At 47.1% G+C, this 14112-nt stretch overlaps 1 protein-coding gene across 1 annotated transcript in view; it reads right to left on the bottom strand.

The window, feature by feature from the left end:
- MAP3K14 (mitogen-activated protein kinase kinase kinase 14) overlaps positions 1-13760 on the bottom strand; it is a 41299-nt gene extending 27539 nt beyond the window's left edge. Inside the window, exon 1 of the mRNA XM_019665695.1 lies at positions 13661-13760. The gene's annotated coding sequence lies outside the window, so the exon portion shown is untranslated. The remainder of the gene's footprint in view (positions 1-13660) is intronic.
- Positions 13761-14112: the final 352 nt, after the last annotated feature.

Below are 14112 nucleotides of genomic sequence, written 5' to 3'. Positions count from 1 at the left end.
CCGAGTGGGCACTGGGACCCAGAAACAGACATCCAAGGAACGAGGAAGGAGCACTCTGATGAAACTCAGCTGGAGGAATCTCAAAACCTGCCTCACTTGCCAGCTTGAGGCCTGTTTCCCAGGAGAGCAATTTCTGCGTAAGCATTTCCCATTAAGGAGGATGTGAAATGTGAATGTACATTAATCATTAAAATCTTACAGATCATTTATAAAAAAGAAACCTGTCATGCCCACAAAAACTCAGCCTCACTGCCAAATCCATAGGTCAAACTGCTGGGTAAATGAAGTGTATGGAATAAAATTGATGACCGTCCTCCAGTTCCTACCACATGCCTGTCAATCTTGGCTAGTCCCACCCATGCAGGAACACTGCTGTCAATGGGCCCCTTCAAATGTTTAAGGCAATCACCTCACATCTATTCTATTAGCATAGGTCTTACCCACGTCTAGCTTCTCCGTGACCCCCTTCCATCCCACACTGATGCTGAGTTAATCTTAAAACGTCATATCCTTAAGATAACCTCAAGCTCAAAGACATCTGTTGGCTCTGCACTACTTATGGGCCCAGTCCCAACTCTGTGGTCCATGATCTATCTGACCACTGTTTCCTTAAACACAGGGTTTAGCTCTGGCTAGTCTGATCTCTCCACACCCTGTTAAGCTGCAGGTCTCTGTGTGTGCCACGTTCTTGTGTGGGCTGCTCTACACATCCTGCTTGTCCTTCACAGGCGAAATTCAGGCCTTCCACCTCCAGGAAGCCCCTCCCAACACCTTGGTTGCATGGTCTCCTTTTCTGACTGCCTACTGGACCAGGTCTCCACTCTCCTCACCCTCACCCTGGCCCTAATCACATCCTCACTCCTTAGCCTCATCAGATGAAATAATGTAGATGAAAGAACTCTGCAAACGATAAAGCGTTGTACCCAGAGAAGACAGCCATTTCTGCGTGCACAACTCAGATCTACAATCTAGGTACGGAGCAAACAGAAATATGAAAAAAGATTCACGAAGATGTTCAGTGTATTTTTATAATAGTAAGAAACTGGAAAAAGTGTCTAATTATAGGGGGAGAATAATTATTCAATAAATCCTGGTGCCTCCATTAAAAATGTTTATAAATAATTTTTAACTATAGGAAGAAATGTTAATGGGATACATTGTCAACAGAAAAAGGATACAGAATTATATCTAAAGTGTGATCCCACCTATCATATTACATCAACATTTATAAAAATGCAGACACTTAGCACAGATATGCAGCAATGCTCTCTTGGTGGTGTTTAATATTCTTTATACTTTTGTCATTTTTCCACATTTTTTTCAGTGAGCATGGTTATTTTTTTCAGTGTTCATTTTTTTTTTAACAGATGATGTTTCCAAGCAGTTAAAAGAAAAAAAAAATACAGAAAGGATATATAATGGAAAGTGTAAGTCCTTCCCACCCTTCCCCCATTCCTCTGAGGGGATCCCCATTACCAGCTTCTTCTATATCCCTCCAGAGATGCTGTCTGTGGAGTGTTAATTTTACAGTGAGAAGAAGCTATAACTAAAAAAGGGGTCTCTTAGTCTGGGATGAGAATTTAGGAGGCCTCTGATCCACCTTTGTGAGTGGGGCTTCCCCCGCCCCGCACACACACCACTGGCACAGGAAGCCTCACCAGACTCTCTGTGGCTGGTCCGTGAGCTCTGTCTGGCAGCAGGGCCACTGAAACAGAAGGCTGGAGACAGGCAAGCTCGTCTCTCCTGGTTTTGGTTTTCATTTCACTCCCTCTCTTGTTCTCCCCTGGGAACTGTGGGTTTTAGCAGTTATGATTCCAGTAGGAAGGTGCTCAAAGGTGGCTCTGTCAGATGCCCTCAACTCTCATGGTCACGGCTTCCTTGCTGTTATTTGTAATCATCCAATGACAAGTGTATACAGTGGTTACAGGCCTGGGCTCGTGCTGGGTGTCAGAAATGCTCATGGCCCCACAAAGAGTGGGAAACAACAGAGCTGCATCTGAGAGAAAACCACAGCTCCTCCTTTGCAGCTTATGTCAAAGGGTGGGATCTGAGGGCTGCTCCCAATCCGGGAAACCCGAGAGAGGCAAGTTTTTCTGGCTAGTCTCTCCTACCTCCCTTATATGATTTCTGACACTACTTAAAAAAAAAAAATCTTTATTTTGTTTTCAAAGGCAAAGGTCATACTTGTTCATTGTAAAAATTTAAACAACACAAAAGTGTATCTTAGAAGAAAAATCCCTGTCCCACTCCCTCGTCCACACAACACAGGACACATTAAAGTTTGGTATAAATCCTTCTAGATCCATTACTATACATATACATACAGTTTGGGACTATTTTTAAAATAGAGGGTTATACACACATAATTTTCTATAAGTTGCTTCTTTCACTTAATAATATATATGAATACTGTTTCATGGCAGTGTATGTATTAGATCTATCTCATTGTTTTTAATGATGGTACAGATTCACCATCATTTCTCCACCTACTCTTCCATGAATGGACTTTCAAATTGTTTCCAATCTTTCACTCTACAAGTAATATTGCAAAACAACAACAACAACAACAAAAAACAAAAACAAAAACAAACACAACAACAAAAAACCAAAAACCCCTTTATTCACTTTTTTCTTTGGGCACTTGACTAGTAATTCTGGGTGGTAAATTCCTGGAATTAGAATTTCTGGGTGACCCTTTTCTCAGTGTGTTCTCTCTTCTCTCCTATTTCTATGTGTCAGCGAAGTAGGCAGTATCCATCAGTCAAGGACAGGTGGTTCTCAAACATTATATTAGTTATTTGCTAGAAAGATGCTATCCTTGCCCTCAAGGTGCGTATAATCTAGATGGGGAAAATGGGTGGATGGATAAATAAATGGGAAAGAAATCACAAAAGGATCCTGGGATCAGAAGGGCCCTATAAGTCATTTATTCCAATGTCACTTAATAATCCTAAGGATGGCCGTCAGCTACATAACAGGATGGGCTTGGAGTCCAAAGATCTCGTTTGAATCTTAGTCTTCCAAAACTGGTGTGTGACCATGGGCAGGTCACTTAATCTGAGACTCAGATGTCTCATCTGTTAAATAGGGATCCTGAAATCTACATACAAGGACTTGACAGGACAAATAAATGCAAGAAACAATGTGTATATGCCCAATACAGTGCCTGGCACACAGTAGGTGCTCTATAAACATTAGCAGAATCTCCAGTGAGATGGAAGCTGTTATAAGATGAGCTGTGCTTTCCATAACTGGCAGTGCCAATCCTTTGAAAGTCCTTGCTTATGCAGAGCTGAAACCCACCTCCCACAGCTTCCAGCCAGTAGCCCGAGTGTCAGAAGGGAGGTCTGGAACAAACATTATCAAAGGAGGAGGGGAGACGTCTGAGAGCAGAGAGGCAGAAGCGGTCAGGGAGAAAGGGACAGTCCATGAAGGAGAACATTCTTGGATCAGCATTCGCACACGCCACCCAGCTTCTCTCTCTGCTGGCAGTGCCACAGCTCTGAATGGACTGGGGGATGACCCGCTGGTGCAGGATGAACCAGGACCCAGAATTCCTTGGCAGCCAGAGCTGAAATTAGTTGTCCTGTGGACACCTTTGGGTGTTTTTAACAATCTGCTGGCGTGTGCACACACATAGTAACATGCTGGTTGTCGGTAATAATAAAATTGATAATGTCAGCTATTAGTGGTTGCTGTGAATTAGGTAATACATGCATTATTTCTTGAAGCCTCACAATAACTCTGTGGACGAGGCACTAATAGGATTCCCTTTATACGGAGGAAAAAACTGAGGCTCAGCGGGTCAAGCACTCTGTCCAGGGCCAGGAAGTAGCAGAAGCAGGGTTTGCACATAGGTTTCTTTTATGTCAAAGCCCCATACTCTTAGCCATGACACTGTAGCCACTTTCAAATGATCTAAGTTTTAAAAATTGGGACCCATATGCAGAAGCTGCGGCGAGCCAAAGGTTTATTAGTGAGAAACTCAGGGACTGACCCCGGAGGAGGCATCTCCATTGGGAAGAATAAACACGGCCAGCACCTGTACTGGAAAAAGCAACTTTAAAATGGCAACGGGGAGCAAAGACTCCAAGCTGGACACGTGGCAGGACCATGTTCCTTAGTCCACCCATGCGCAGCACAGCTGGGCCCCTCCCAGGGACCAATTCTATGACAAACTCCAAATTTGCCATTCATTTTATAAAGCCCAGTTCCAGGTTTCTTGAGCCTATTTTACTGTATTTTTTTTTTTGTTGGTTTGCTTGTTTGTTTGTTTGTTTTAAACAGCAATGCCTTGAGCATCAGTTACTATCTTCATAAATATGGTCAGTCCTTTGTCTCCCAACCCCTGATTTGGGCATTGTATGAGCTTTAAAAGAAAAGTGTTACAATGGCATTCCCAACTCAACTCTCAAATCCTTTGCATGAGGACAGCCAGTAGCATACAGAACAGATGCCACCGGGGTATCATTAATCCAGAGACAATTACGGAGTTGGAATGTAGGAGAATGGGGTGGGGGAAGCAGTATTGAGGAAAAAACCGCAACCACATGAGTACTCTGTTTTATACAATAAGCAGCAAGGAATTTTTAATGTATGTTATGTAAAAAAAATTTCAAGTGTCACTGAAATCTGTAGGCTGGGGTATTTTGTGTAACTGAATATCCCGGTTAAGTGGGGGCTGCAGTGTATATTGGTCAACAATGACCAATTTCCAAAGATTACAGTGCCATACACTGCCCTAAACATGGCATAAAGGGAGGCGAAACACAACCAGCTTTCTTTGATGAGTCAAAATGCACTTCTGTATCTTGCCAGCCTGAGGTCATCATTACAAGCAACATTTACTCTCCTTATTTAAACTTTCGGATTGAATTCTGAGCAAGGAGCCGTTCCTCAGATCAACCGGCTGAACTACAACCACTCCCCTCTCCTCTCTAGGGCTGTAGCCCTGGTTTTCCCAGGTGGGACTGGCTTCCAGCAGGGTCTGTCTGTATTCAGGGAAGAAGGAGAAAGGCAGGCTCAGCCCTCCTATAAGGGAGGAGGCTGTAAACAGTCACTGGTGACTGGTTCTGAAATTGAGGAACTAGTTTGAGGAACTTCAGAATAAACAAGAAACCCAAACACGTTGGCGTTCCACAGAAGACTTCCAACGCATGGAGCAGATGGAAGGAGGCGCATGGTCCAGGTCTGCCCTTTGGCAGCGGAACCTTGACCGGGGCTTCGTTTCAGATATTACACACCCTTTGACAGCCTGGCCCGAGTGACCAGCCCGAGGACATGAGCAGCAGGGGTGTATTTGACATGTCCCTTTACAATACAGGGTCACATTCTTGTACTCCCCCAGGGAGGGAGACAGGGCTTCGGTCCTGTGGTATAATGGAATATTCGCAGAGGATCTCAGATCAATTCCTTGGTACAGCAGGGGGAACCATGAAACAGCCTGCGGTTCTCTCATCCTCTCTCCGGCTAGCAGGGCCCAGAAAAAGGAGTGTGGATTCTAGTGTCGGACTTTCACTCAGCAGCCAATACTTGGCCAGTGGCTACCATGCTCCAGGTGCTATGCGGATCAGAACAGGTGCAATAGCGCTTAAGACAGACAAGGGCCTTGCCCTCGCGGGGCTTTCACCATTGTGGGCCTGGAAAGGCCTTCCTGGAATGCTGAACTCAGTTGATAAGAAGCACTGTCATGGGTCAGGCCTTGGATCATCTACGTATGAGTCTGTCTCAGAGCGGCACCGAGCACCTGAGATTTGCCAGTATGGGGACTTCCCTCTTTATTCCAGCCCGGAAGGCTAGGATAAGACGGCCATGTCTCTAATAGTTGGCTAGTCATTGTCTGCTGCTGTGCTGAACTACAATATGGTTTAAAGCACATTTCTACTTACAGTGCCTACACCTCTACAAATGACTCCTTTCCCCTAGAGTGTTGAAGTTTCCAGATTGTTCTCAAGCTCCTATTCCAAGCTGACAAGTGGTAGGAGGCCCCAAGATGACAGAAAGGCTGAGGGTGTGCCTGCCCGGACACCTGCAGAAAGGGGGGGTGGGGGGAGGAGCTCTGTCTTTGACAGTTAGTGTTGGGTCAAGCTGGGCCGTGGGGCCTTCCTCACTCCTCTCCAGCTCCCATAGTCGTGGTTCACGAGTCAGTACCTGTACTGTGTAAGCTTCCCTGTCTATCTTCCCCCCGCCATGGTGAGCTCCTCGAGGACAGCACCTTGGTTGTCCCCACTTTTTAGATTCTAGCACCTAGCAGAGCCTGCCACATTGATACGTTTGACAAGTGTCCACTGAGTGAAGAATGACTGACGCATTCCTGAGGAATAAATGAGTGCTGTGGGCTCTGAGAGCCTGGTTGGCCTGGCATGTGAATGTCTGGACTGTCTAAGAGGGCATGAAGCCAGCTCCCTGCACAAGGTGTCACAGCATGTTGCACTGTGACTGAACCCCAGCAAGAAGGTGTCACGCAAGCTGGCTACTGAGCCACGCTTGTAATCCCCTTTCCTAAATGCTGACCTAGAGACCCAGTTATTCCCAATTCCTTGAGAAATGACCCTTCTGAACTGGGTGATATCCATCTGGGCTCAGATTTGCATACACTCGCTAGATGGGAGGTAGTACACAAATTTCTGCCTTTGATATATATCTCTGAAAATCTATTTCTGCCTCTCAAAATTCAGCATCTGCCAGTTTGGACTGCCGAGCATGGTCTCCAGGAGCCTGGTTCAACCAACCCACTTCCTGGGCCAAAGGAGTCCATTTCTAACCTTAATTGGCAATAACATCCTCCTTTGGGGCTGGCTAAGCTGCCCTTTCCTCCCAGGCCTCTCAGCTGTCCCTGGTATTGACTAGTAGAATGATTCTGGCCCAGTAAAAAGGAAACGTCAATGTCAGCACGTGGGTAGTGGATCTTGGATACAGTAGCTCTTTGCACTTGCAGGGGCCGCCATCCAGATATGACATCATGCTTTGCCCACAAGGAAGAGCCTCTTCACTGAGAGGAGCTGGATGGACCCAGCTGGGATGGTGCTGACTACTCTGGCTCTTCTGGCCACTGGCATGCCACCGGCGACACGTCTCTTCTTTACAGGACAAAGATACAGAAGAGGTTCTTGGTGCCCAGTGGGTTTGCACCCTTACAATCAATCATTCATAGTAACCAAACGCCCACTTTAGGTAAGATACTGCTTGGCCAGGTAGGGTGCCCTACAGGTGTAGGCAATCTTTGAGACTTCCGGGTAGCCCTGCCCAGAATTGTATTTTATCAACCTTGACCTTCTTTTTGTTACATGAACCTCATGGTACAAGAGTGTGTCAGATAAATAGCTTTCTGTTTACATTTTCTTCGACTCAGCGCAGCTGCTGCCCTGACTTCACCCTTCCCAGGTCTGCCAGAGCTTGTAGAAAGGCTGAGGGTGATGGGGTCGAGGTGGGGGAACAAAGGAGGAGCTAGTTAAAGAATACAGTCCCTGCTCCAGGTGTAGTTCCTTTGTTCAGTGGCAGCACAGCACTGAAAAGAGCGTGGATTTTAGTCGGTTTCTGTCACTAACTAGCCATGTGGCTTGGGGCAACTCACTCAGCTTCCTTGGGTCACTATTTTCTCTTTTGTAAAATAAAAGAGTACACAAACAGTAAGAATCATTTCCAGTCTGTAATTCTAATAGCTCTTTCTTGACAGAGTGGTTAAGCCTAAGGTCGCTTACCCATGCCTGCCCAAAGTGACTGCTGGTTAGTCTAGACAGATGGTGGTGGTGTTGGGGAGGGGGGGGGAACGCCTAGGGAGAAGCCTGCGACCACTTGCAGGGTAATACTATTGATAGTTCTTTCCCTGAGGCGTCAATAAGGTCAAGCCCACCTTGTGGGTGACTCTGGACATTGATTACGGATGTCCCTGACCATCAGCAGTCAAACTCAACAGCAACTGCAGAGTTTGAACGAACTCTTTGCCTTGATGAACACCTGGTCATGGCTTTGGTGGTAAGAGGGTCAGCAGAAGCCATAGCAACCAGAAACTGGGTGGAAGGGATGGCTCAGGAGTTCCCTCTGCTGCTGCTTTCTGAGTCCAAACAGTGGCTCTAGAAGCACAGACAACTGAAGTGGTGGCAGGTTTTGAAGTCCAAAATTTCCAGAAATCCAGGGTTTAATCTAGTCCTTTCCAATCACTGGAGCTCATCAGAGCCTCCAACTCAGGTGGCAAAAAGGAAGCAGGTAGAAAAGCGCTCCCTGAAAGGTCTTTCACACCAAAGTATGGTTTGTAGCTCTTTGCTCTTTGCTCTTTGCCAAGGGGTTTCCCAGCTCCCCGGGGCCAAAGCTCCCCTCCTGCTTCTTTGCTGACTGTCACTGGAAGCAGGCCATTTTCCACCCTCAAGGTGTCTGGACTCAGGAGTGTAGTGACACTGCTAATCTGGGCTCTGTGCCCTGTTCACATGACCCGCCCCCCCACCGGGGGGTCCATCTCTCTGTCAGTCAGCAAGCCTTGGGAGCTTCCGTTTGTTTCCGTATCCCGGCCTCCAAAGCTCTTGGGCTGACATGAACATGATCTTTGGCAGAGGGCTTCTCCACTAGGGCTGCTCAAGACTTCCTCTGCAACTGTGTTGGGGGAATAAATCGCCTGTCACCTACACCCCTGCATGGGTGACTCACCTTCCAGAGAAAGTGCTCTGCTCACCTAAGCAAAGCTGCCTGGAAAATGACGAGGTGCCTATCAAATAAAGACTGTGGGGCCAACCAGCTACTGAGCTGGGTCCAGACACACTCTACCTCTCACCTCCAGCCTCAAGTTAAGTGTGGAGCTGCCACTCCAGGCCTGGTGGTTTCATTTTCATCTGAACATGATGCTTGACATCCGGTGATCTATTTTTTCTAAAAACTAGGTTCACTTTAGAAATGACTCTTTGGCCATCGAGACAGCTTCCCCAAGAGAAAACAAAATGTTATTTAAAGGGAACATCAGTCTGGTGGGAGCCTATATTGTTGTTTTGTATTAAAAAGGGGAAAAATAATTTAGAATGTAATGTAAAACCGTTTCTTCCCCGCTTCGGTGATTTAAAGGGGACTCTGCAAATCCCTGACTACGGATCCAGGGCCCCAGACGTGGTACTGGTGATAAGTTGACAAAGACATATTTATCAGAGGAAATGATGGTGAGCTGGGGGTGCCACGTGGTGGTGGGAACCCTACGCCACACAACCAAAATGTCCCTCGTAGTCTCTAAACAAAGAGGAACAAGTCCTTGTGGACTTATCTTCTACACCGTGTTTTCCTTGTTCTCACCTCCAGAGTTGAGCTTGGGACCCAGTTCACCACATGGAGGACACAAGACAGGCTCAGCTCTGCTTCTGACTCAGAGTCCTGAGAGGGCCAAGGGTGCCGGCGGTTTAGGGTTACCAACTCTCACCAGGCAGAGCCTGGGCCCTTTCAGGCTCATGTGGAGGGTGGTGAGGCCAGTGTTGAGTGTAACACAGGGGGAACTTGACAGCTAAAACATCCTGACAGAAGAAATGTCCCCCTGGAGGTCCTACTGAGAAAATGACTCTGCCCCGTGAGGCAGTCTGAGCTGTCCTGACATCATCTTACAGAAAACAGGTCTAGTCAATGTGGTAATTGGCAATGGCTATACTGCTCTTACTACTACTATTACTACCAACAACCTTTACAACCAAACAACAACAGCTGTCGTGTTCTGTGGCTGATCATGTGCCAGGCACTGAGCTTAGAACTTTACAGATATCCTCTCATTTCCTACTCAAAAGAACCCCATGAAGTGTTTCTGATCCCATTTACAGATGAGGCACCCGATGCTTACAAAAGTGAAGTGATTTGCCGGAGGTCACACAGGCAGACAATGGCAGACCTGAACCTGACCCAGGTCTGTCTGAGCTGACAACCTGAATCTCCACGTGTGACATGGAGACACCATGGACTTGCTCTACTGCTCTGGGCAAATCACTTCACCATTCTGCCTTAATTTCTGCATTTGTAAAATGGGGATGAGCAGACCCATAGAGAGGATGTGCTATTCATCTTTCAGCCTTTTATTAATAAGTATTATGAATAATGGATATCAATAATCATTAATGACATTTATTAATAGTAATACTTGTTAATATAAATAGATAGATACATAGATAGATAGACAGATAAAGCAGCTACCCTGGTTTCAAAACTGACATTTTTTTGGGGGGAAAAAAACCAACTTATTCTTTCATGAGTAACTTAGTAGAGAAAGCAGTGAACTAGATGTTAAGAAACGTGGGTTTAGGTTCTGGGCATGACACTGATTTCCTGAGTTATCTAATCCACTTTACTTCTCCTGTGAGGCTTCCATTTCCTGATCTTTGTCCTTGTCTCTCTTTGTATGCGTATTTGTGAGAAAATACAAAAAATAGCTACCGTGTTTCCCCAAAAAGAAGACCTAACTGGAAAATAAGCCCTGGCATGATTTTTCAGGATGCTCGTACTATAAGCCCTACCCCAAACATAAGCCCCAGTTAAGATTGTCAGCCAGTCATGACTGTTTGAATAAATGTAGATTTTTGTACATGAGTAAATGAATAAATGTAGATTGTTGGAGCAAAAATTAATATAAGACCCGGTCTTATTTTCGGGGAAACACGATACAAAGTACCATCACTCTTCATGCCATATAATTTCAAGGGATTTATGTCAGGAGGACAAGGGATTAAAGGATATAAAATAGCAAGAAGGGAAGAGAATCCTTTAAATTAGAATACAAAGAAGGGTGCGCAGGCCACTGAGGAAAAATGACTTTTCTCTGCATTGTTACTCAGGTAGTAAGACAAGCCCACAATTAAGGATCCCATATCCGGCATACTTCAATGTCTCGCTCAGCTCAACTGAAATGTTCTGCTAACACAATTTGCCCTATGTTTGGCCTTCCATTTCTCATCTACTGCTTTTCGACATTTCAGTCAGCATCACCAAGTACGTGCAAAGCCTTCACACGTGCATCACTTTGAATGCTCACCCTCCCCCTTGAAGATGCTCACCCCTATTCCTTTCCTTTCCTACAGATCTCTGTGTGCAGAGGCCAGAGGGGCTGACTGATCCCCAAATCCACTGACATGGAATTGTCCCTCTTCCCGCCAATTTCACATCGGTGCCATCAAAAGTGCCCATAATGCTCAGATGTTTCCAGTTTAACTGAAATACTAAAATGGGGCAAACAGGAAGCATCAGACACAACTGCGGTAGTGACTTATTAATCATGAAAGCAGAATTTTAGTTGCATTTTAACCCTTTGCCAGGAAAAAAAAAACAGCTTTGAGATGATGGAAGTCATTGGTATAAATATGCTGCCTGTAAGTATATCAAGCTGACTTCTACTTTTAATTTAGGACTGAATTTGGTTTTAAGATTTCCTAACTATCCTCCCAGAAAGAACATCTGTCAGGTCAACCAACATGAATCTGTCAGCTCTTCATCATGTCAGGCAGACCTGCTAGGAAAGCTCATGTGCTGTCCATTGAGACAGGAAAAAAAATAGGAAATTCAGAGTGACTTCACAGGCCACAGTGATAAGACACTCTTAAGAGGGTGCCAACAATGAAGAAAACAACCCTGGAGGAAGCTTTACCTCATTCACATCTCTATAGATCTCTCACCAGACCCTGGCCAGGATGAACTGTTATCATGCACCAAAAAAAATCACAACAGTTCCCTGGAGTTGGACGACCAATCAGGGCAAGGCTGCTTCTCAACATTAAATGATATACAAACACTCCAAGCAGATCACAAAGAAGTCAGTGTTCAACAGGAGAACCCAAATGAGGAAGAAACCTCCATCTGTTGAAGCGAAACGGCCAACCAGACATTTTTGTTAAATAGATGAAGACTCACTTGGCAAGGTCTCTTGTCTGTGGTGCTGCTCCCACAAACTCTAACAGACAATATCAGGGGCCAAAAAAAAAAACCAAACCAAAAAAACCCCCACCCTTCAGAACTGCTCCTTATAATCTGAACAGTCAGAAGATGACCTAAAGCTTGGCAACTTATTGATTTCACAAAAGTGCTGGGACATATACCTGAGTACAGATTTCTCAAGTGAAAATCAGAGACTATTATTTTTATTTTGAGACCTTCTGAGAAATTCACCACACCCTTCAAAATAAATGAGGATGTCCTAAAGGTGTCTCTGAGAAACTCAGAGGTCTGGCATCGCTGCACTAAAGGAACTGACTTTGACATCACTTAAAAAACACCAAGAGTAAATCCGAACACATAGTAAGTAAGACAAGCACCTGTCCTCTCACGTTAAGAGCATAAATACTACACCAAACACTACTCCCTCCTTCCTGCATCTAAGTCCCAGAATGTGGTCCTGGTCCCAGGGAAGGAGCCTGAGGAAGATTCCAGGGGCCCAGCCTCAAGTCCTCACCCTGAGTCCTAGCTCTGAGGCTTTAGGCAAGATATATACCCCCTCCTCCCCCCCAGCCTCAGATGCCTCATCTGTAAAACAGGACAATTCTATCTTATCACACAGACGTCTAAAGGAAAAAGGAGGTTACAGGTATGAAGATGCTAAGATACTTAGTAAAAAACACATCACTAATGTTAAGATACTATCTCCCTCTAATGTTTCAGAACGACCATGTTTCTAGTCAAGGGGTTTTCAACATTTTTCCTGGAATAAACTTCAGACTGCTATTTTGTGTTAAACCCCACCTCTCATCATTTCACTTCACTTGCTTTTAGAGTTCTTAATCAAGTCACTGGTGTTCGCTGTTTCCAGTTAGCAAAAGTGATTTTGCCATTTACACCACTGATTTCTGTACCTTTTCTCCATTCATCCTCCCCTCTCTTCCCATATTCATTTTCCAGTTCATTCTTTAGGACTGAGAGCAACATTTAACTTTAATAAGGAAGGAAACGCTTTTACTGAAGTTACCCAGCACCAAGGAGGCTTCTGGGCAGGTGGGACTCTGCACTGTACAAGTGGCTTCTTTCTGCTTGGTGCCCGGTGGCTGCAGGTTGCCAGGGGCCATGATGGGCTTCCAAGAAGAGAATACTACATCTGAGCCGACAGATAAAGTACGGAGTGGAGCGGACATAAGAATTAAAGAGGAGTCAGGGGAAGGAGGAGGATGTTGCGAGCGGCCAGCCCTGCTCCTCTGAATGCCAAGGGCAAGCTCTGCTCCTTCTCCCCGCCTCGGGGTGTGTGACCCAAGAACTTCCCAGGGAAGGCCAGAGGGTTTCACTGCCAGGGCAGGTGGGAGGACGCACGGACAGCGCGCACTTGTGCATCAGACACCTTCTGCCCGGTGCCGAGGCGAGCCCCCATCCTAAGGGAACCCAGGGAACGCAACAGGATGGGCAGGCCTGGCGGTGGGGGCAGCTGAGCGCGGGGTGTTGGGGAAAGGGAAGCAGGGCGCCCCCGCGCGCGCTTCGGGCGAGTGTGTCGCCTGTGGGGGTGCGGGGCGAGCACGGCGTGCGACCGTGGCCCTGGCAGAGTGAGTGAGGGAGCGCCGGCAGCCGGCCGCCAGGGCCGAAGGCCCGCGCGCGAGTGGGTCCGACCAGCCGCGCTGCCGACCACCACTATTCCGGGGCTGCGGGCCAGGCCGCAGACCGTCCCGGGTCTGAGGGGCGACCCATCCCTGGTGCTCCCTGCTCCGAGCCTCGGGACCCCACCCGCCCAGTCACCTACCGGCCAAGCGCCGATCTCCCCAAACAGCGACTGTCGCGCTCCCCTTGCCCACGATCTCCCGCCGCCGGTGGCCGACCGCTGAGTGTGGGACTCACGGTCGCCCCGCCCCACGGTCGCCCCGCCCCACAGCCGCCACGCCCCGGCCTCGAGCCCCGCCCCCTTATCGCCTTCCCGGCGGCCCTGGGGCCACGCCTCCCCCGGCGGCTGCAAATTTGCCTCGCTTCGCGCCTCCTAGCTTTGGCCGCACCTCGATCCTTGGCCTTGCCCAGTCTTCCAATCTAACCAATGAGCCGGCGCGTCCCGCCCTTAGCAACGATTGGATAGCGAGGCCTCGTTTCCAGAAATGGGCACAATTTCCGGGTAATGTTTATGGTGAAGACATTGCTGGGCAGACGGATTGACAGAAGGCGGAGGCGGCTGGGATTCGGTCTAACCACACATGCGCGCCCGGC

This window comes from Hipposideros armiger, unplaced genomic scaffold, assembly GCF_001890085.2.
Source record: "Hipposideros armiger isolate ML-2016 unplaced genomic scaffold, ASM189008v1 scaffold_447, whole genome shotgun sequence".
NCBI classification, from domain to species: Eukaryota; Metazoa; Chordata; class Mammalia; order Chiroptera; family Hipposideridae; genus Hipposideros; species Hipposideros armiger.
This window is presented reverse-complemented; position numbering and strand designations above follow the sequence as displayed.